General features: G+C 38.2%; 1 protein-coding gene across 6 annotated transcripts in view; it reads right to left on the bottom strand.

Annotated features, from left to right (window-relative positions):
- MACROD2 (mono-ADP ribosylhydrolase 2) overlaps nucleotides 1-20,853 on the bottom strand; it is a 2,173,823-nt gene that overhangs the window by 600,312 nt on the left and 1,552,658 nt on the right. The gene's annotated exons all lie outside the window — the stretch shown is intronic.

The following is a 20,853-nucleotide window of genomic DNA, read 5'->3' as shown; positions in this document are numbered from 1 at the left end:
AATATGCCCAAACTTTCCTTGGCTTCTCTGAAAACAGACCTACAGACAAGAACTTGATTGCAATTAAATTATCTGGAAGAAAATTAACAGAAATTTATTTGGGAAACAACCTCGTTCCAACTGTGAGAAGCTGAGGTTAAAGACCCACTGGAGAATTTTGAAAAATGGTATAGAATACACACCATCAGTTATCGTGTTTTAGGAGCAAAGTAGTTGGTCAACTATCCATCAAGCTCCATCACTCACGGATTTATTACAGCTGATACTGGTGTGGAGGTTTTTTATGCCTTGGCATTCTGGCCTATCCATGTACTTGGCAGAGCAGGTTCCAGAAGCCACATGATGCTCCTTAAGAGAGACATGCAGTTTCTTGGGGAATGAATGAATGGCCGCATGGACATAATGAGTGCAGAGAAGAGGGCTTTGGGTAGGATGATGGCAGCATCTGCTGCAGTAACTGACTTTGTGCTTGGCACTCAGCACATGCTCAATAAATAATTGTAAATTATTATTGCATCTATAAAGACTTACAGGTCTCTAACAAATGATCCTCAGAAATAAAATTTTAATTTTGATTTTTATAGGCTCAAGGGAGACCTTAGAAAGTCTTGAAGAACTTCACTAGCTATGAAATATACTCCTTTTTCAGCATGAAAATGATTTGGAAAGGCTACTTACAGAAGCCAATGTCAGACAATGAATTTAAATAAATAAAATTCATTTTGTATTTATGATACAATCTATTTTTCCTTCTATTTCTGTAAACCCTTGTTTTAAAGGTTTATACAGTAAGCATGTCAGAGGAAAAGAAAATCATCTGAATTCTTAAAGTAGCATAGAAGGAAGAGATGACAAACAATGTTGAGGACATTGGTACCAGTGATACACCCACGGGCCAAATCTCAGTGTGAAGAGTTTAACAATTTTGGACATTTTGTTATATTGTGATGCAGTTCATAAATATGCCAGACTTGACTTGTTGTAAGACTCTAGAAAATCATATCATCATGTCTTCTTTCACCAACCCTTGTCCCATAGCACTGGTTGTGTTTGGACAGAATTGCCAACACGGTAGTTGAACGAACGAGAGAATTAATTAGTTCAAATGACTGAAAGCATATATCCTCAGGGCTAACATGACTTGGAAGGGTGCCCTTCTAGTGTTCCATAATAATGCCTGGCATCGAGCAAAGTAGATGAATGTTTTTGTGGTTACAGGATAAATGAATGGATGCATGGGAGAATAATCACAGGAAGGCAAAGATCTGTACAAAATATTGAGATCTTCATTCTTTCTGACCAGAAAAACCATGGCTAAAACTTGAAGTAACCCCTCCTCACTACTGCCATCCCTTAATAGCCACACTGTCTACATGACTCAGTCTTACTTTTTTGCAGATTACATAGTAATTATTGACTGTTTGTCCACTTCTTTTTTTACTTTCTGTCTCCTCATGAGAGTGAAAATTCTGTTGGAACTACAGTCATGTGTCCACTGTGCCTACGACCCTGTGTGACACATCATATGGGTTCAGTAAATGTTTTTACATGGCATAAACAAAAGCATTGACCAGTGAAGCCATCTTCACTGTGTGCAAAAGAGAAACCACCAAAAATATGGTGGAATTGTGAGAGTACTTGTGAGTACAGATGTCGAGAGCACATCATCATTCAAAGCACTTTGGTGCTGATGCAAGGACCACAGACTTCTGTTCAGCACCCTGTCAGTGTTAATTCTTTCTTCCTGACCTGTGGGGGTGTCCACTTACTCATGCCTCACCAGCCAAAAGATGAACGCAAGACAAGCACTGGCTTGTCCGTGTTCTATGGGCAGCCCTCAGTGTGATTTCCCTTCAAAGAGCCCAGAAAATATACATTCATCTGTTCCTGAAGTTATGTGGAGAAAAGTTCTACCTCTTCTGTGAAATCCATCCCAAGATTGCCAAGGACCTGTCTTATAGCCTGGGCCAGCATCTTGATGGAGCCAGGGTAGTCAAAAGGTCTTAACACAGGCAGAAATATGGCACAAACACCACTGCACTCAATGCCTATCCTGTCTTCTCTTGGGGGATATGTTTTTAGTTAGCTACGCATTAGTTTTTCATTTTCATGTCAAACATCAAAAACCATTCTCACGATATGATGGAACATGGCAGTAAAAGTAAAAAAATTACCAAAAACCACAGTAGCATTTATATTTTAAATATCCCATAAAGAAGATCCATTCTCCTTATAAAGGGAATTGATTCTAAGGTATTTAAAAATACATATAAAATGTGACAAATATCATTCACCTCAATTTTCTTTGTTTATGACTCTACCTACATAAAGTACAAAAAATGTAATGCAATGTCAAGAAAAATGGAGAAAGAAAGTATCAGACTAGCTTTCAGTGGGGCATCTGCTGAGGGTAGAGAACCAAATAATCAAGTCAGTTCTCCCTCCTTGGGGAGTTAAGGATCCCACATGAGTGAAAGTCCTGATCAGTATTTATGGCCATTTACCACGAGCCATTCGCAGTTCCAGGCATTGGAGACACAGGGGTGACTAAGACATGTTCCCTGCCCTCAAGGAGCCCAGGTGAAAAATAGAGTTTTCAAGAAGAGCAATGATGAAAGTAGAAACAAACCATCCTGGAGGCAAGCAATTAATTATCAGGGGTGGCAAAGAGGTGATATCTTAAGATGGGGTTTGGAAAGATAATTACTGGTAGAATACACATAAGAGGGTCAGAATGAGAGAGACAGAGAACAGTTTTCAGAAAATCCGGGCAATTATAATGAGTTCATGATTGGGAGAAAACCATTCTAAACAATGAAAATTTTGATTGGATATATTTAACTTTTTTCCCCCAAAATGCTCAGGGTGGGATACAGCCAAGGTGGGAAAGCTTTAGGAGGAACCAGAAGATTCCTGGAATGGTGCATGCACATATTAAAAAGCATTGGAATATTTTTCCTCCAAAATCATTTCAAAATTCAGTAAGGAAAAAAGTTGTTTGGTTCATAGGGTGAGTGACTTTCTATAAGTAGGAATATTGGGTACATGAAGCAAAGTCATCTACAATACACCTTTCTTCATATCCCCTCCCACTTCCATTTTTGTTTGCATGGTCTCAGGAACTGATTTATCTTTTGTGAGAATAAGTCAGTTAGAATAAACTATGCACCTGCAAGTTATGTGGAATGGCTGCGCTACTAGCAAGTATCAATTGATTGATAGCAAAGAGAAGGGACTAGAACATTTCGATATTCAATTTGTTTTAGAGAAAAACAGAGACTGTCTTCAAGCCAGGAAAGCAGAAACAAGGTACTTAATAGCAGGATGAAATATTCAGAAATCCTAACTTGTTCTTACATGTACTTAGTGTTAAATGGTACTAATATTCTGGAGTAGTTTTAAATGTATTTTTAAATTAACTTCTTAGCTTAATCCTTCGTTATATAAATTAGTGACTATCTAATTATCTTTTCCTGGAGCAAGCTGAGTCAAGAGGTCCACATGGTCTAAATTAGGTTAAGGCAAACATTTGTTCTTCTATACTCAGTACCTTCTCCTTTCCTTGGTAAACTTCACAAATAGATAATGATTCTTTTGATATGAACCCAAACTAGGCCTTAGAATCCTCTCAATTCAGCTCTTGAGGCAGCCATTCCTCTCTATTACACAGACATCGACACGTGACGTGTAGTCTATCGGCCAACACTTATTGTGCCAAAGCTGCCGATCCATGAATTATCATCTCGTAGGGGACTTTCAGTTCACTTTAGAGTTTTGGGGATTCCCAAGGATATCAAGACTAGCCTTTAGCACGAATGTTATACTTCATGTGTGCATTTTCTTACTGGTTTACCAATGTAATATTTAGTTATAGTTCCTAAAATGCCAACGACTTTTTAACATTACAAAATTTATAGCTGCTTTTGTATTATGATGGGGAGCAAATTTGAGAACTTTATTTTGACATTACCAACAAATTTTTTATTTGGTAAGTTTGGAAATCACTGGTTCTTATTCATAATCATCATGGATTAAGATGTCAATCCTGTGAAAGCTTGCCAAGTGGCAGGTATAGCACCTTGAAGGCAGATATCAATCTCTTTTCTACAAAAACAGATTTGTGGAATAAATATATTACTAAGGGAAACAATTCACTCAATAACTATTGTTCTACTTTTGACCAAATGTGAGATATAAAGAAAAAGCACATGATGCTCAAATCAACACATACAAAGGACATTTTGGTTTAGCTGACAACTTGGTTTATTTAAAATGGCACAGCTATAACATCTACTTCCCTCTTTACTCAAATACAATAGTAAATAGCATGTGTCTTTTCCATCTTGTAAAGGCTTCTTTTTTTCCTATTTTACTTCTTATTCCTTTTGAGACTCATAGAAGCAAGAGAGTATGACATGCTTTGAGAAGTAAACAAGCTATACAAACGTAAAAGGCTCTTATCACATTTGATTATATATTATTTGCAATTATCTTACAGTAAATACTTCATTTTGAAATATATTCCTACAATTAAATTAATTTTTGGTGTTCTCTATTTTTCAGAAAAATGTAAACACAGTGAGAAGTGATATTATTACTAGATCCCCCTAAGGCACTAATAAAATATCCATATGAAAGCTATGCCTTCACACTTGACAAACATTCTCTTCAATAATTTTCTTCAAATAAATTTTCACTTCACCTAGATGGTTTCTAAGGTGAAACATTTTTACCCCTAAGGAGAACATTTTTAGGACATTCCCAAAATTGGCAGGATGGGAATTCTACCTGGAAACTAGATTTCATGTGGTTCTTTCAGACATATCATTTTCACCTAGCAGGATTCCAAAATAACTTGAGTGAAGTCTATGATTTTTGATTTTTTCCCAAAACAAAAGACCAAAGATCAACAGTTCCAAGTAGGTTTAATAAAAGAAATCTAAATGAGGCTAATTAGTTGTAGTACTAAAAAAATTCTATTTTTACACAGCAAAAAGAAGTCACTTAAAAAAAAAGGCTGCATTTACACCTTGAATGCATACACAAAATGTACAGCAATTTAGGAAAAATCCTAAGGTGGTTGTTTTAAGTCGCCAAGTTTTGGGTGGTTTGTTATGGTGCAACAGTAAGTAGGACATTTCATTTTATTCAACAGGCATCTACTGGAGGCCAACTGAGTGCAAATACTAGGCTGTATACAATGGGGAGGTTTCCAAAACAACTAATAATAAAAACAATCAGTATTTCACTTAAGCATCAAATGATCATGCAATTTGTGTAAGGCAGCTATTATTGTCTTTGTATTAAAATAAAGCAGTTGGCTAAAGGAAGGTTACGGAAATTGTCCACAGTAATCCAGTGAGATTTTGAGCATGGAGAGACTCATACTAAGGACTCCTACACCCTGGTTCAGTGCTCGTAAATGTTACAGAGCTGTTTTTGCCTTCCTGGTTAGGATAGTCCAATAGTGGGAACATAACCTATGTGTTAAGAAAAATACAAGCAAAGTTCATTAACAAAGAATGAAGAATTTATTTCTGGTAGGGGTAGAGACAATGTGAATTGAATAGCTTGGCAATATACCTTGTTACATCCCCCAAAAGTAAATCAATACAAAGAAAAGAATATCCTTTTAACACAAAAACTTATGAAAAAAAAAACACAATATAGAAAAAATTAAAAGGAAGCTATTTGTGGTGAAGAAAAGTGGATTTTTTTTTTTTTTGCTTATCTTCTTCACTTCTCCATCAAAATAAGATGGTTCGCTCTGAGACATTCAGTGCCCATCTTGAAAATTGTTGATTTATTAGAAAATATCACCAATCATACACCAATTTCAGCAAACCCAAGGTAGTTTGACAGAATTGGAATTCCTTCTTTTCAGTGCTGTATCATTCAGGGTCAAAAAAGTCAAACAGAATCTACCATAGCCATTTAACAGAGAACATGACATAAGGCATTGATTAAAGATGTTTGGGGAGACTGAGAAGGCCAAAAGAAAACTTTGAGATAAGATAGACAATCAAGCAACTGCCACACAAAGAGCTAGTGAAACAAATAGAAGAAATCCTCATTATAGCAACTTAGAAGCTTAGGGAATTACCACCCAGAGAGAGGAAGAGGCAGTGTTCAGTTGGTTTTGGGACTCCTGGAGCTTCCAAGAGGTCCCCAAGGAGCAAGGAACCGGACTTCTGAGGAAAGGGTATGACCTTCTGGTGCCAATAGTGTTGAGAAGACACAACAAGCCTGGTTCTGGCGTCCCATGAAAGCAGAACAACTGTGATTTCCTAAACGAAGCATGTTGCCAACTGGTCCTGGCAGGAACAAGAGCATAAATGCTGAAAAGTTGCGTGCCATGCACATCAATTCTCCTGCTCCACTGCTTTTAAAGTATTACATCCTCCAAACTGAAAGCAAAGAATTGTCCTCCCGAAGAAGCCAGTCCACTGAAGCAGCAATATTGAAAACACCCCAACCAATCAAATGTGGTCCAGTTTCTTCTAATACTAATTCAAATAGGCGGTTTTTCACACTGCATTTTCCATTTGTGATGAGAGTCTACTTTCTACAAAGGCATTTACAGCATAATACTTTTGTAGCTTGAAAGTACAAATTCCACTTCAGTATGGTCCACTTCCTACCATCAAGACTACACATGAACAATGACAATTATAACTACACTGACCCCTGACTTACAAAAAATCTAAGCTACTACTGTAAGCAGAATTTTTAAGGCATCATATTACAAGTGTTACAAGGTAAGAAAACATATAGCTTGTATGCAACAAGGTACAATATTTCATCATTCCTGGACAGTCCTACTAGATGTCAAACTTGTGTGTGTGTGCGTGTATGTGCATGTATTTTTCTTTTTGATCTCAGTTGTACATTATGTTGTACATTATTTATGCAGGCAGGCATTTGGACTAGATGTTAAGATGTCAGTAAATATACCTACATCCCCTATCAACACCTGGTTCTTGATACCAGCTTCCTGCTAATGCAGACCTTAGAAGATAGGGGTAATAGCTTAAATAATTTGGTTTTCCCCACTCATGTAGGAGACTTGTATTGAGTTAGGAGCTCCCTGGAGCACTCTTGCTGTAGGGGGCATTTGGGGAGTGAACCAGTGAATAGGTGCATTCTCTATCAGTCATTTAGAGAGTGAGCTTGTGGGTAGGAGTTTCTTTCTCTCACTCTCTCTTTCTCTTTCTCTCCCCTCCCTCCCTCTCTCTCCCTCCCTCCTTCCCTCCCTATCTCTTTCTGCTTCTGCCTCTCAAGTGAAATAAATAAATTTTAAAAAACCAGTTTGCTGAATCCAACTAAATGAAGTCTGTGTTAATATCCAAGTAAAAAAGAGACAAAATGCAAGGTGAATCATTCATGCAGAGATCATGTACAGTATCATCTTCTGACTATGAGGCGTAGTCAGCAGACATTGTCAGCCCATTTTAAAGTTGAGGAAGCTGGGCCCAGAGACATTAACTCTCCCAAGAACACATGCCCAGTAAATTATAGAGTCAGTCTAGGAAAGAAGTTGAATAAGAGGTATGAACACTCTAGTGGCAGAACCAAACACTCCAGAGGGGACAAACCAGGAACTGTAGAATTAATCAAAGTCAAGAAACAGCCATCTCTATGGAGTAGTAAAACAGCTTGTACTATGAAGAACTTGAGCATCTTCAAAAAGAGTAAAAGGAAACTGCCTAAAAAAGGTTAAGATTGATGACAGGATATTGTTTAACTACTTTGTTTTGATTCACAGAAGAAAAAGAATACTCAGAAAGTGTTCATTTTCTGTTTATGGGGTTGAACGAGACCTCTGTAATCAACTCACACAATTTTTTTTTTTTTTATGAAAGACAACATGCAGGCAAAAGAAGGAAATTTTCTTGAAATTCTCACAGAACTTATTTGCTTGTTTTTGTCAAGCCTGCAAATAATCTTAAGGACAACAGAAAAAAAAATCATGAATCTTCAGTTTTATTCCTCTTATGCAACCAATGACTATCTTTGTTTCAGAAACTTCTCCATGCTTTTGTTTCTTCAAATTGAAAATCTTTTCAAATCAATATGCACAGATATGATTTATTCCTTTTCATAAAAAACTCATATTATGTATGTACCATAATTTATGCATTTTGCTATCCATTGGAATTGATTGTTTAGATATTTGCCTGTTAACAAAGCTTCAGCAGAAATACATGCATATTCTTAAACGTTGATATTTTTATTCCTTTAAGAAAGACTTCCCAAAATGGCATTATTGATTTTAGGGATATGCAAATTTTAAATCCTAGAAGCTAGTGTTATATTACTTTCTAAAAACAGGTAATCAAAATTCATATTCCCATCTGCATTATAGGAAAATAAAGTTTTTTCATACCTTCCCTAGTACTGGTTGTTATCAATCATTTATCTCATTCTCTCTTTTTTGGGCCAGTCAACAGAATGGAATAGTTTGACTAAAAATTAAGACCTTAGCCAAAATGTTTTGGTTTTGTTTTTTCTTTAACATTGTAGAAAAAAAAGTGATACAGGAGTTATACATGTAAAATTTCTTCAGATGGTGATTCTGTATCTCTAAGACTGTTTAATTAATAAATAAATAAACCAACACAAACTGACTTGAACAAGCAAGGAAGTCTACTGCCTCACTTAGGGGCCCATAGGTATCACCTGGATCCAGTCTTTCTTCATAACTGTGGTCTTCCTACATCCATGTTGGAGCCCTCATGAGTTCAAATGATAAGCAGGATGGCTGCAAGCAGTTACAAACCTATTTTCTTTTTCTTTTTTTGACAGGCAGAGTTAGACAGTGAGAGAGACAGAGAGAAAGGTCTTCCTTCCATTGGTTCACCCCCAAAATAGCTGCTACCGCTGGCGTGCTGTGCAAATCCAAAGCCAGGAGCCAGGTGCTTCCTCCTGTACAAACCCATTTTCACCAAGGTTTAATTTAAGCAGATTTTTCCATTTTTATGTCTTCTACTTCTTTCTTTGATGTTTTGTAATTTCATCATAGAGGGCTTTGACTATTTTGATTAAATTTATTCCAGGGTGTTTAATTCTTGTTGTAGCTATTTTGAATGGGAATGATCTTAAAAGAAGGAGGTACCTTTCTCTGAAGAGAGGAGAGAACTTCCACTTTGACTATGACCTTGTCTAAATAAGATCGGAGTTGGCAAACTCAAAAAGCTTCCATAGCCTTGGCAACTCATGACAAGAGCCTCAGGTGATTACTGACACCATAAACAAGAATGTCAATTGTTAAATCAACAACAGGAGTCACTATGCACTTACTCCCATTTAGGATCTCTGTCCTTAATGTGTTGTCCAATGTGAATTAACGCTATAACTAGTACTCAAACAGTACTTTACAATTTTTGTTTCTGTGTGGGTGTAAACTGTTGAAATCTTTACTTAATATATACTAAGTTGATCTTCTGTATATAAAGATAATTGAAAATGAATGTTGATATGAATGGAATGGTAGAGGGAGCAGGAGATGGGAGGGTTGTGGGTGGGAGGGAGGTTATGGGGGGAAAAAGCCACTGTAATCCAAAAGCTGTACTTTGGAAATTTATATTTATTAAATAAAAGTTAAAAAAGTTCTTTCTCAGCCATGGCACTGTTTTTGTATTCAAAATCTATTAATTTTTCTGTGTTGATTTTATATCCTGCCACTTTACCAAACTTTTTTGAGTTCCAATAGCCTACCAGTGGAGTCTTTTGGATCCTCCAAATATAAAAACATGTCATCTGCAAATAGGGATGGCTTGACATTCTCCTTTCTAATCTGTACTCTTTGATTTCTTTTCTTGCCTAGTGGCTTTGGCTAAAACTTCCAGGGCTATATTAAATAGCAATGATGATAGTAGGCATCCTTGTCTGGTCCTGAATCTTGGGGGAAATGCTTCTAGTTTTTCCCCATTCAATAGGATGCTGGCCATGGGTCTGTCATGAATTGCCTTGATTGTGTTGAGCAATGTACTTATATACCCAACTTGCTTAGAGTTTCATCACAAAAGGATGTTATATTTCATAAAATGCTTTCTTGACATCAATTGAGATAATCAGATGTTTTTGGTCTTCAGTTTGTTAATGTGATGTATCACAATTATTGATTTGAAAATGTTGAACCATCCCTGCATACCAGAAATAAATCCCACTTGGTCTGGGTGAATGATGTTTCTGATGTGTTGTTGGATTCTATTGTTGAATATTTTTTGAGGATTTTTGCATTCATGTTCATCAGGGATATTTGTCTATAGCTCTCTTTCTCTGTTGTATCTTTTTTTCAGAGTTAGGAATTAAGGTAATTCAGGCTGCATAGGAGTTTGGGAGGATTCTTTCCCTTTCCATTGTTTTCAATTTCTCGAGAAGAATTGGAATTAGTTCTTTAAACGTCTGGCAGCATTCAGCAGTGAAGCCATGCAATCCTTGGCATTTCTTTCTTGGGAGGGACTTGAAAACTGATTGAATCTCTGTCTTGGTTATTGGTCCATTTAGGTGCTCTATGTCTTCATGACTCAATTTCAGTAAATTGTATTGTTCAGGAATCTATCCATTTCTTCTATGTTTCCCAGATTGCTGGCATACAACTCTGTAGTAATTCTTGATGGTTCTTCATATTTTTATGTTTTCTGTTGTTACATCTTTTTCTTAATCTCTGATTTTATGGATTTGGGTCTTCTCCCTCTTTTTTGGTTAGTTAGGACAATGGTATATGAGTTTTATTTTTTCAAAAAAATCAGCTCTTCATTTCACTGATCTTTAGTATTTTTTGTTTAGATTTTATTTCTTCTCTTATCTTAATTATTTCTTTCCTTCTACTAATTTGTGGTCTGGTCTGTTGTTATTTTTCTAGGTCCTTGAGATGGATTAAAGCTCATTTATTTGATATTTTTCTAATTTTCATGTAGGCATCAGTTGCTATAAACTTCCCTCTTAATGCTGCTATTGCTGTATCAAATAAGTTTTGATGTGATGTATTGTCACCTTCATTAGTTTCCAGAAATTTTTTGATTACTCTTCTGATTTTTTCTATGACCCACAGTTCATTCAGGAGCATGGTGTTCAATTTCCAAATATTTGCATACATTCTAGAGATCCTTCAGTTGTTGATTTCCAGCTTCATTTCAATGTGGTCAGAAAAGACGCATGGTATAATTTTGATTTTCTGAATTTGCTGAGACTTGCTTTATTGCCTAGCATATGGTCTATCCTACAGAAAGCACCAATAAGAAGAATGTGTAATCTGCCACTGTGGGTGAAAAGTTCTGCAGATATCAGTTAGGTCCATTTGGTCAATAATGTTGATAAGCTCTTTTGTTTCTCTCTATTTTCTGTCAAGTTGATCAATTTATTGATGATCATGAGGTATTGAAGTCCCCTGTTACTATTGTAACTTTTACCATCCTTTCACTTTCAGTCTGTATTTATCTTCATTGGTGAGATGTGTGTCTTATAGGCAGCAAATAGATTGGTATTTTTTTTTTTTTGACAGGCAGAGTGGACAGTGAGAGAGAGAGACAGAGAGAAAGGTCTTCCTTTGCCGTTGGTTCACCCTCCAATGGCTGCCGCAGCCAGTGCGCTGCGGCTGGCACACCGTGCTGATCCAATGGCAGGAGCCAGGCGCTTTTCCTGGTCTCCCATGGGGTGCAGGGCCCAAGTACTTGGGCCATCCTCCACTGCACTCCCTGGCCACAGCAGAGAGCTGGCTTGGAAGAGGGGCAACTGGGACAGAATCCGGCGCCCTGACCGGGTCTAGAACCTGGTGTGCCGGCGCCGCTAGGTGGAGGATTAGCCTATTGAGCCATGGCGCCGGCCGATTGGTATTGTTTTTAAATCCATTCAGCCTGTCTGTATCTCTTAACTGGAGAGTTGAGGCCATTTACATTCAAGGTGACTATTGACAAGTAACAACTTGGCCCTGCCATTTTCCCATAAATATTCTTATTATTTACTTTGGATTTCCTTTGCACTTTTACTGGGAGATTTTCTGCCATCCTGCTCTTTCATCATGATGTTTATCTTTCTGTGTTTCTGTGTGTAGCACATCCCTAAGCATCTTTTGTAAGGCTGGACAAGTAGTGACAAATTCTTTCAATTTCTGTTCGTTATGAAGGTCTTTATTTCACCTTCATTCATAAATGAGAGTTTTTCAGGGTACAGTATTCTGGGTTGACAGTTTTATTAAGACTTGGACTATGTCTCGCCATTCTCTTCTAACCTGTAGCATTTCTGATGAGCAATCAGCTGTTAGTCTAATTGGAGATCCTCTAAAAATAATCTGATTTTTCTCTCATGCACATTTTAAAATCTTTTCTTTATGTTTTGCTGTTGAAATTTTGACTACAATATGTCATGGTGAAGACTTTTCTGGTCATGTCTATTAGGAGTTCTATGTGCTTCCTATACTTGGATGTACCTTTCTTTCTTTAAATTGGGGAAGCTTTTTGTAAATACTTTACTAAATAGCCCTTCCAGTCCAATTTTTCATTCCACAACTTCAGGAATTCCTAAGACCTGTGTGTTGGTTCATTTGATAGTATCTCCAATACTGCTTTTAAGTTTTGAAATTCTTTTTTTTTTCCAAAGATTTGGCTTCTGGCTCAGGCTCAGATATTCTCAGCTATTCTTTCTTCTGTCTCACCAAGTCTGTTGTTTCCATTGTGATTTTTTATTTGATATATTGACTGCTTCATTTCTGATAATTTATTTTGATTTCTCTTTTTAATCTGAACTCCATAGGAAAAATTTTCATTCATGTCATGTATGATTTTCTTTAGCTTGTTAATTTGCTTCTGATTGTTTTTGAGTAATCCTATGATTAATATTTTTAATTTTGTTTCCAGGATTTCATCAGTCTTTTCATCTTCACAGTCTCATATTGAAATATTGTGTTCCTTTGGGGTAAGGGGTAATTGTATCTTTCTTATTCTTATTTCTCAAATTCTGCTTTTTTTTTTAGGCATTTGTGGAGTTATTTGTTGGTCTTTTCCTCTGATGGCTTTTATGTTTGAACTATGCTTCTGTGTCTTAGTAGAATGTGTGCGATTTCAGTGAATACCAAGAGGTGTGTTCTGGGTATGGCCAGGGAGGTCTGGTCAGGGAGGTCTGGTTGGGGTAGAGGAGGGGCATGAGTATCCAGGATAACACCTGAGTTGAGCTTGGTAGATTTCCTCTTGTTAACAGAAGGGGGGCTTGGTCACATCTGTTGGTGTGATCATCCTCTTACCTCCTCTCCTCTAAGCTGAGCAATGCCCAAGTGTTAGCCCCTAGTGGGTTCAACACTCATCTGCACCACCATATGTACTGCACAAAGAATCTGTTCAGTCCTCACTCTTTAAACAGTTCCCATTACAATGACCCATTTGAGGCATTCAAAGAGCTCCACACATGTGGAGGGACACCCAGTGATTGCCCAAAAATGCAACCACACCCTGCACCCTCTTGTGTAGCTAACAAATCTCCAGTCTCAGAACACAAGGCTCCCACAGTCACTGGGTGCAGATGTTCCACTCTGCTCTGCCAGCCTGTCCATTCCACACAGAGACAGATTTTACCAAACCAGCTCTGCTTAGGCTGCTTGAGTCCTGGAGTCTATGGTATGTTGGTAGGCTGGTGGTGCCTCACCAAAATACCTATATGGGTGCCCAGTCCCCTGACAATATTCCCAGCCAGGCCCAACGTCAGAGGGGTCTGTAGTTTTTCCTCTGCTAGAATCTCTGGATCAAATGTATGCATAAGAGCCACTGGTCAAATGTTACCCCCTCCCTGCCACTGCCACCAGCACTGATGAGAAGATGGTGCCCTCTCTCAGCCAGTTGCTGTGCATGCACAAAGGCTTCTGTAGCTGCAACCCAAGCCCAAAATGGCATCTGCCCTCTCTCAGCTGGGCAGCAGGCACCATTGTGGGGAGGATGGAGATATACATGGCCCTTTTACTTCTACTGGGTCTGCAAGTCATTATTAGTCCCTAGGGCTCCAGGCTGGATTTGTGCCATATTCTCCTTTCAACTATATCACCATGGGTTGCTGCAGACTGGTCTTATAACTGCCACCAAGCTGCTGCCTGCTCTGACTCTCAGCTGCTGCAGTTGTGTGTTGTTCCAAGTTTGTGCCGCATGTCTGCACCTTCCACACAGGTCCGTGCTGTTCCTCTTCCTTTTGTAGAATTCCCAGTGTGGTTTTATCTAATTCTCCCTTGAGAGAGCACTTCCTACACTTTTGTTTTTTTTTCTGTTTATCCCTTGCCCAGCACAGTACATCATTCCCTATATAGCCATCTTTGAATGGAAAAATTTTCCATGTTTGTGGATTGGAAGAATCAATATCATCAAAATGCCTATACTACAAAAAGCAATTTACAGATTCAATGCAATCCCAATCATAATACCAATGATATTCTTCTGAGATCTAGGAAAATGGTGTTAGAATGCATATGGAAACAAAAGAGACCCTATATAGTGAAAGCAATCTTATACAACAAAAACAAAGTCAGAGGCATCACAATGCCAGATTTCTAGATATACAACAGGGCAGTTATAATCAAAACAGCCTTGTGCTGGCAGAGAAACAGATGTGTAGACCAATAGAACAGAAAAAACTCTAGAAATCAATCCATGCATTTACAACCAACTTATCTCTGACAAAGCAGCTAAAATCAATCCCTGGAGCAAGGACAGTCTCTTCAACAAATGGTGCTGGGAAAACTGGATCTCCACATGCCAAAGTATAAAACTAGACTCCTTCCTTACATTTTACACAAAAATCCACTCAAAATGGATCAAAGACCTAAATCTAAGACCCAATACCATCAAATTACTGGAGAAGGATTAGAGAAACTCTGCAAGACATTGGCATAGGCCAAGAAATCTTGGAAAAGACCCCAGAAGCACAGGTAATCAAGACCAAAGTTGACAAATGGGATTACTTCAAGCTGAGAAGCTTCTGAACTGCAAAACACTCAGTGAAGAAGGAACTGACAGAATGGGAAAAAATATTTGCAAGCTACACAATAGATAAAGGATTAATATCCAGAATCTATAAAGAGGTTAAGAAATTCAAAAACAAACAATCCAGTTAAGAAATGGGCAATGGACTTGAACAGGCATCTTCAAGAGAAGAAATTCAAATGGCCAACAGACACTTGAGAAAATGTTCAGTATCACTACTCATCAGAGAAATGCAAATCAAAATCACAATGAGGTTTCATCTTACCCCAGTTAGAAAGGCTGTCATACAGAACTCAACAAACAACAAATGCTGGAGAGCATGTAGGAAAAAAGGTACCCTAATCCATTGTTGGTGGGAATGTAAACTGGTGCAGCCACTGTGGAAGACAGTATGGAGATACCTCAGATATCTAAAAATAAACCTACCTTTTGATCTAGCTACCTCACTCCTAGGAATTTACCAAAACCAAAAGAAATTAGCATATGAAAGAGTTATCTGTACACCCATGTTTTTGCAGCTCAATTCACAATAGCTAAGATATGGAATCAACCCAGATGTCCATCAAATCTTGACTGGATAAAGAAATTATGGTATGGTATATATACACTATGGAGTACTACTTAGCTGTTAAAAAATGAAATCCTGTCTTTTGCAACAAAACAGATGCAACTGGAAATCATTATACTTAGTGAAACAGGCCATTCCCAACAATACAGATACCATATGTTTTCCCTGATCTGAGGTATCTAATAGAGTACCTAAAATGTAATGTATTGGAGTGAAATGGACACTTTGAGATTTAATGATTGTTTTTAGCCCTTGTCTCTTCTGTTGAGGAATAGTATTTTCTTTTTCTTTATAATATTTGTTGAACTCTTTTACTTAGTGTAGGGTTAACTTTATGGTTATTATGTAAACTGAAAGTGTATCTTTGTGAACATTAAAAGTGGGAATGGGAGAAGGAAGAGGAAGTATAAGTATGAGTGACAGGGGTGGAAGTACCACTAGTTCCTAAATGTGTATATATGAAATAAATTAACTTTGCATAACAATAAAATTTAAAAAAATAATTAAATACATAATTTTAGCAGAAACAATTTTGGTTTATCTTTCCAGTGGCTTCCCAAAACTCATCAGCACAATAGAACTAATGAGCATGTGTCCATCTCTGATCAGTTTTTGTAACTATAAAAATAGAATTAATTTGTTTACCATAACTGAGCCCTGAGTACTTTCTTACATCAGTAACTCTGGCCAGTGTTAGGGCACAAACTACAACTTCATGGCTTGAGATGGAAATCCATGAGCATGATCTGGACTAGGGGCAGAGATGGTGTGACTACACACATACATACACACACACAGACACAACACATTAAACAAATTATGTGATGCTATGTATTGTTGGAAGAAAGAAGAATGAATACTTAGACATCAAAATGCAGATACCTACCATAGGTATCATCTTTGTATTCTAATAATGACTTAAAAGTCCATGCTGTCCCTTTGGATACCCAGGACAGGGCAACTGTGTAGAAAGAGAAGAAGTTGCCAGGTCCTCTGATCTTGGAAAACCCTCATAAACTTCATACTCTAATTCCCACTCCCCTTACCAATATTATTATGGAATTTTAAAAATCTTGGTAGAAGTCTTTTTTTTTTTAATTTTTTTTGATAGGCAGAGTGGACAGTGAGAGAGAGAGACGGAGAGAAAGGTCTTCCTTTGCCTTTGGTTCACCCTCCAATGGCCGCCGTGGACGGCACGCTGCAGCCGGCATATCGCGCTGATCCGAAGGCAGGAGACAGGTGCTTCTCCTGGTCTCCCATGGGGTGCAGGGCCCAAGCACTTGCACCATCCTCCACTACAATCCTGGACCACAGCAGAGAGCTGGCCTGGAAGAGGGGCAACCGGGACAGAATCCGGCGCCCCGACCGGGACTAGAACCCGGTGTGCCAGCGCCGCAAGGCAGAGGATTAGCCTATTGAGCCGTGGCGCCGGCTGGTAGAAATCTTTCAGTAGGTTCAGAAAATCAAGACTGAAAATTTCTATGATAATTATTAGTTAATATCGGGATGGAAAGTATGTTGTTTCAATGAGAAGATCAACAAATGTCTATACCAGGATAGTGGGGGAGAAGAAGGCTGCATTAATGTGGCAGATGTTAATAAGCTGTTTCTGTTGTTAAATATATGGCACAAAACTGATGTCCCCTCCTTCTGCTCTAAATTTCTTCACCTTGGATAATTAAATCCTTCTTCCAAATAAGCATCCATAATACGTCAACACTCTAATGGAGTGAGTGTAGAGGGAGCAGTATATAAAAGAGACTAGGGCAGATAGCAGAGATAATGCATAGATAGTAATGAATCAAAATTACAGTTAAGATATTATTCTTTCTACAAATATTCATCACTGAAAAAAGTCAAATTTTCCTGCTCCATATATTTGCAAACTTTTTGAGATAGTCTGCCCTAAAAACTTTTTTCTCCCTTGATTTTTCTCAGAACTGGAATTACCTTCTGGTACTATTTCAGCCTCCATCCTCCAATGAAATGGGGCCAGCAGATCTATTAACCTGTTGGAATGTACACATCAGGCTCTTAAGTGGACTTAGAATTGTCCTTGAATTTGGCAAGCAGACCTTGGGTTTCTGCTAAAGGTCTGCACACTCTTTAGTGCTCACATAGTATGTACCACTGAGGGTCTAAAATGAAGGGCCAGGTGCAGGCACTTCACAATTTGCCCCAAATTTCCCTTCTCCATCCTGGCAAAAGTCTGCTATGTCCATAAAATTCTCTTGCATACAAAGAGATGGGTACTTGGTGAAAATCTTTTCAACTCAAAACAACTGAATGAATCTCATTTATGCTAATGTTGTATAGTGTTTAGTGGACATCTATTGAATAAATGCACAATGTTTTAACAGTTTATAACCTTTATCTGTCCAGAGGATTCTTACAATATTGATATGCTTAGTGCTGCTCTCTGATTCAGTGCTACAAGTACTCAAAAAGAATGCAATTGTATTGAATAGGTATGTAACTTGGGGTATACCTCAATTTTAAGACCACACTTTAATCACTGATGATGACTTTTGGTTTGTATTTCAGCATCTTTGTGAATGCAAAATTTACTTCCCTGGGCATCGAAATATTGTCTCCAGTTTGATCGTATCAAGGAGGGCATGGTCTCATTATTACAGGGAACTTCCTATGGGGGAGAAAGCCAAGGCTGTGTCCTTTGTACAAGTTAATTTCTGTTTGATTCATCTGAAAGGAGTGTTCATCCTTGATCTGTAAGGAAATGGTGTCTGAAAACACACAGATTCTTTACTGTCCAAAATGTCTGTGAAAATGCTCAGAAGAGTTTGAAACCAAGCCCTGTACAGCAGATTCAGCATTTACAGCCCAAATTTCCTTTTACTGGTAGAAATAATTGGAAAAATGTAACCTGAGATTGAGGGTTTAGAAAATAGAACTAAATAATATCTACCATTTACTATGGAAGGATTCCCTATGAATCAGTTGCAGCCATAGGCACTTAGACATGTTTTTTTCATTTAATGTGCACAGAAAGCAGCCCCATTTGGTTATATTCTATTATTTCTATTTTACAGAAGAAGAGAAACCACAGCTCATAGAGATGAAATAATTAGAGTAAGAGATAGAATGTGAATCCTAGGCTAAACAACTTCAAAGGACTGAAAAATTATAGGGCACCAGGCACCTCCTAGGGACCTGACAGATATTAAGCTGCAGCTAAAGTATGTCTGCAAGTGGCCAAATAAATTAACACATTAGCTGTAAGATGAGGAAAAGACCAAAGGGGAGATTTCTACAACCAAAGGCAGAGAAGTTTGCTAACAAATTCTGCCACCAACATTGAAAGAGAGAGTCAAGTCATATTCTGGCTTGCAGTCACCATGATAGTACTGTAGTATAGCTCAAATTAAACTACATTTCAAAAGAAATGTTCTTTAAGCAAACAAACCTAGTTACCTTATATTTTTACTTGGAATATTTCATAACTCCCTCTAACAATGGGACCTAATTACATGAACTTGTAACATTGTGAGACTAAGCCCAACTGTAGAAACAGCTACCAGAAAGATGGTTAATTTGGCATGGTTAATTCAAACAGCAGATTTTGTAGACTTCCATATAAATCTTTTTCAAAATGCAAACCTCTCAGATGCAGAGTGGGCAAGGCAGGAAATACTCATCAAATTCTAAATCCTCTAATAACACCAAAAGTAATAGAAACTTCACTCTGAACACAAGTAATTCTGGATGCATAAAGTAAATATAAGAACACCATAATCATTTTAGTAATTGTTATATCTGACTCAAGTAATGTTCAAAATTTAGATGTTAAAACAGAAGGAGGGAAGGAAGGAAGGAAGGAAGGCAGGCAGGCAAGGGGGATGGAGAGGAAAGGAGGGGAGGGGAGGGGAAAGAAGGGGATGGGAGGGTGATGAGAGGAGAAGAGAGGAGAGGAGAAGAAAGGAAGAGGAGGGGAGGGAAGGGGAGGGGAGGGGAGGGGAGGGGAGGGGAGAAGAGAGGACAGGTGAGGGGAAGAGAGGAGTGGAAATGAATTCTATTCCCCTGTCACAGCTTCAGTATTTGCAGGTGCTGGCTTGTCAGTCTAAGAAATCATGTGAAGTCAGCTGCCCTCTGTAAAGAAGACTGAAAGCTGAAAATAAAACTATAATGCCTATGAAGGGACAAACAAATTCTACTTGCACATGCTCAGTGGATCTCAGCCTTCACTACACATTGGAATCCCCCAGGATACTGGACACATTCTGATGCCCTAGTCACAACCAAGCGAAACTGTATTAGAAATTCTCAGGGTAGAATCCAGGCATTTATTTTTTTAAGTTTCCCAGGTGATTCCAAAGGGCAGTCAAAGTTGACACTCAAGGTCCTAGGGAAAACGAGGGAAAAGAAGGCCAATATCAATCCTCTGGGGCTTCTACAAGGCTCTATCCGAGTTTGCTGACCTTGGCAGTACCAATCAGTGACCTTGCCTTGAGATGCATTTCAGGTCCACAGCATTTAGTTTAACCTTTCAGGTGCAAAGATCATATCCCTGTTTTTGAAGATTGTCTATTCTGTTACAGGACATGATGTGCCACCCCCTAAATCGGACTGTGATCAAATGCGATGAGGGAAGTGTTGCCCGTGTCCCCAAATGACAAACAGCAAGGAGTATAGGGGAAAAGTCTTACTCACGGCATGGTGTTCAGCAGAAGGCAGATTCACCTCCACCCCCTCACTCTCATGGAAGAGATGGCATTGAAGGGAAGTTTCTCTCAATGGGAGAAACTCTGCACAACACTTGGAGGCTCAAAGTAAAGAAAATGGTTTAGGAAAAGTTGATGCTTCAAGCAGCCAGATCATGTGCGATGTCAGGAGAGTGAAATCAAGTGGTTCAAGGAGATTCTTCTCCAATTCTGTGCACAAACTGCTCTGACACCCACAGTATGTGCCCTTAGGATTTCAGCTGTCCTAGTGATTCTTGTCAGATGCCATAATTATGACTTAATATGCATAGTCTCCCAAAAGGGAATGGCTAATAGTCTAGTTTGGAGAGCTATCTTGCAGCAAGGTACTTGATGAGGTCAATAGAGTTATCCTCTAGGCTTGTCTAGGTCTCTATTAAGATCACAAAAGAGAGATTTTACAAAGCAGAAAGTTCAGTTTTATTTTACAGATTTATGAAGGGAGCCAGTCTGGCCTGTGAAAATGTCAATCAATTCCCGTCTTTAAAAATTAGTTGAAATGAGGGGTCAGTCTGCAATGAGAAGGTTATAATTCATATAGGAAAACTGAGCATAGAGGTTATAATAGAGAGAAAAACTGGTAATGAAAGTGAATCTGCTGTAAAAG

The sequence above is a fragment of the Oryctolagus cuniculus genome, chromosome 11 (genome assembly GCF_964237555.1).
Source record: "Oryctolagus cuniculus chromosome 11, mOryCun1.1, whole genome shotgun sequence".
NCBI lineage: Eukaryota > Metazoa > Chordata > Mammalia > Lagomorpha > Leporidae > Oryctolagus > Oryctolagus cuniculus.
This window is presented reverse-complemented; position numbering and strand designations above follow the sequence as displayed.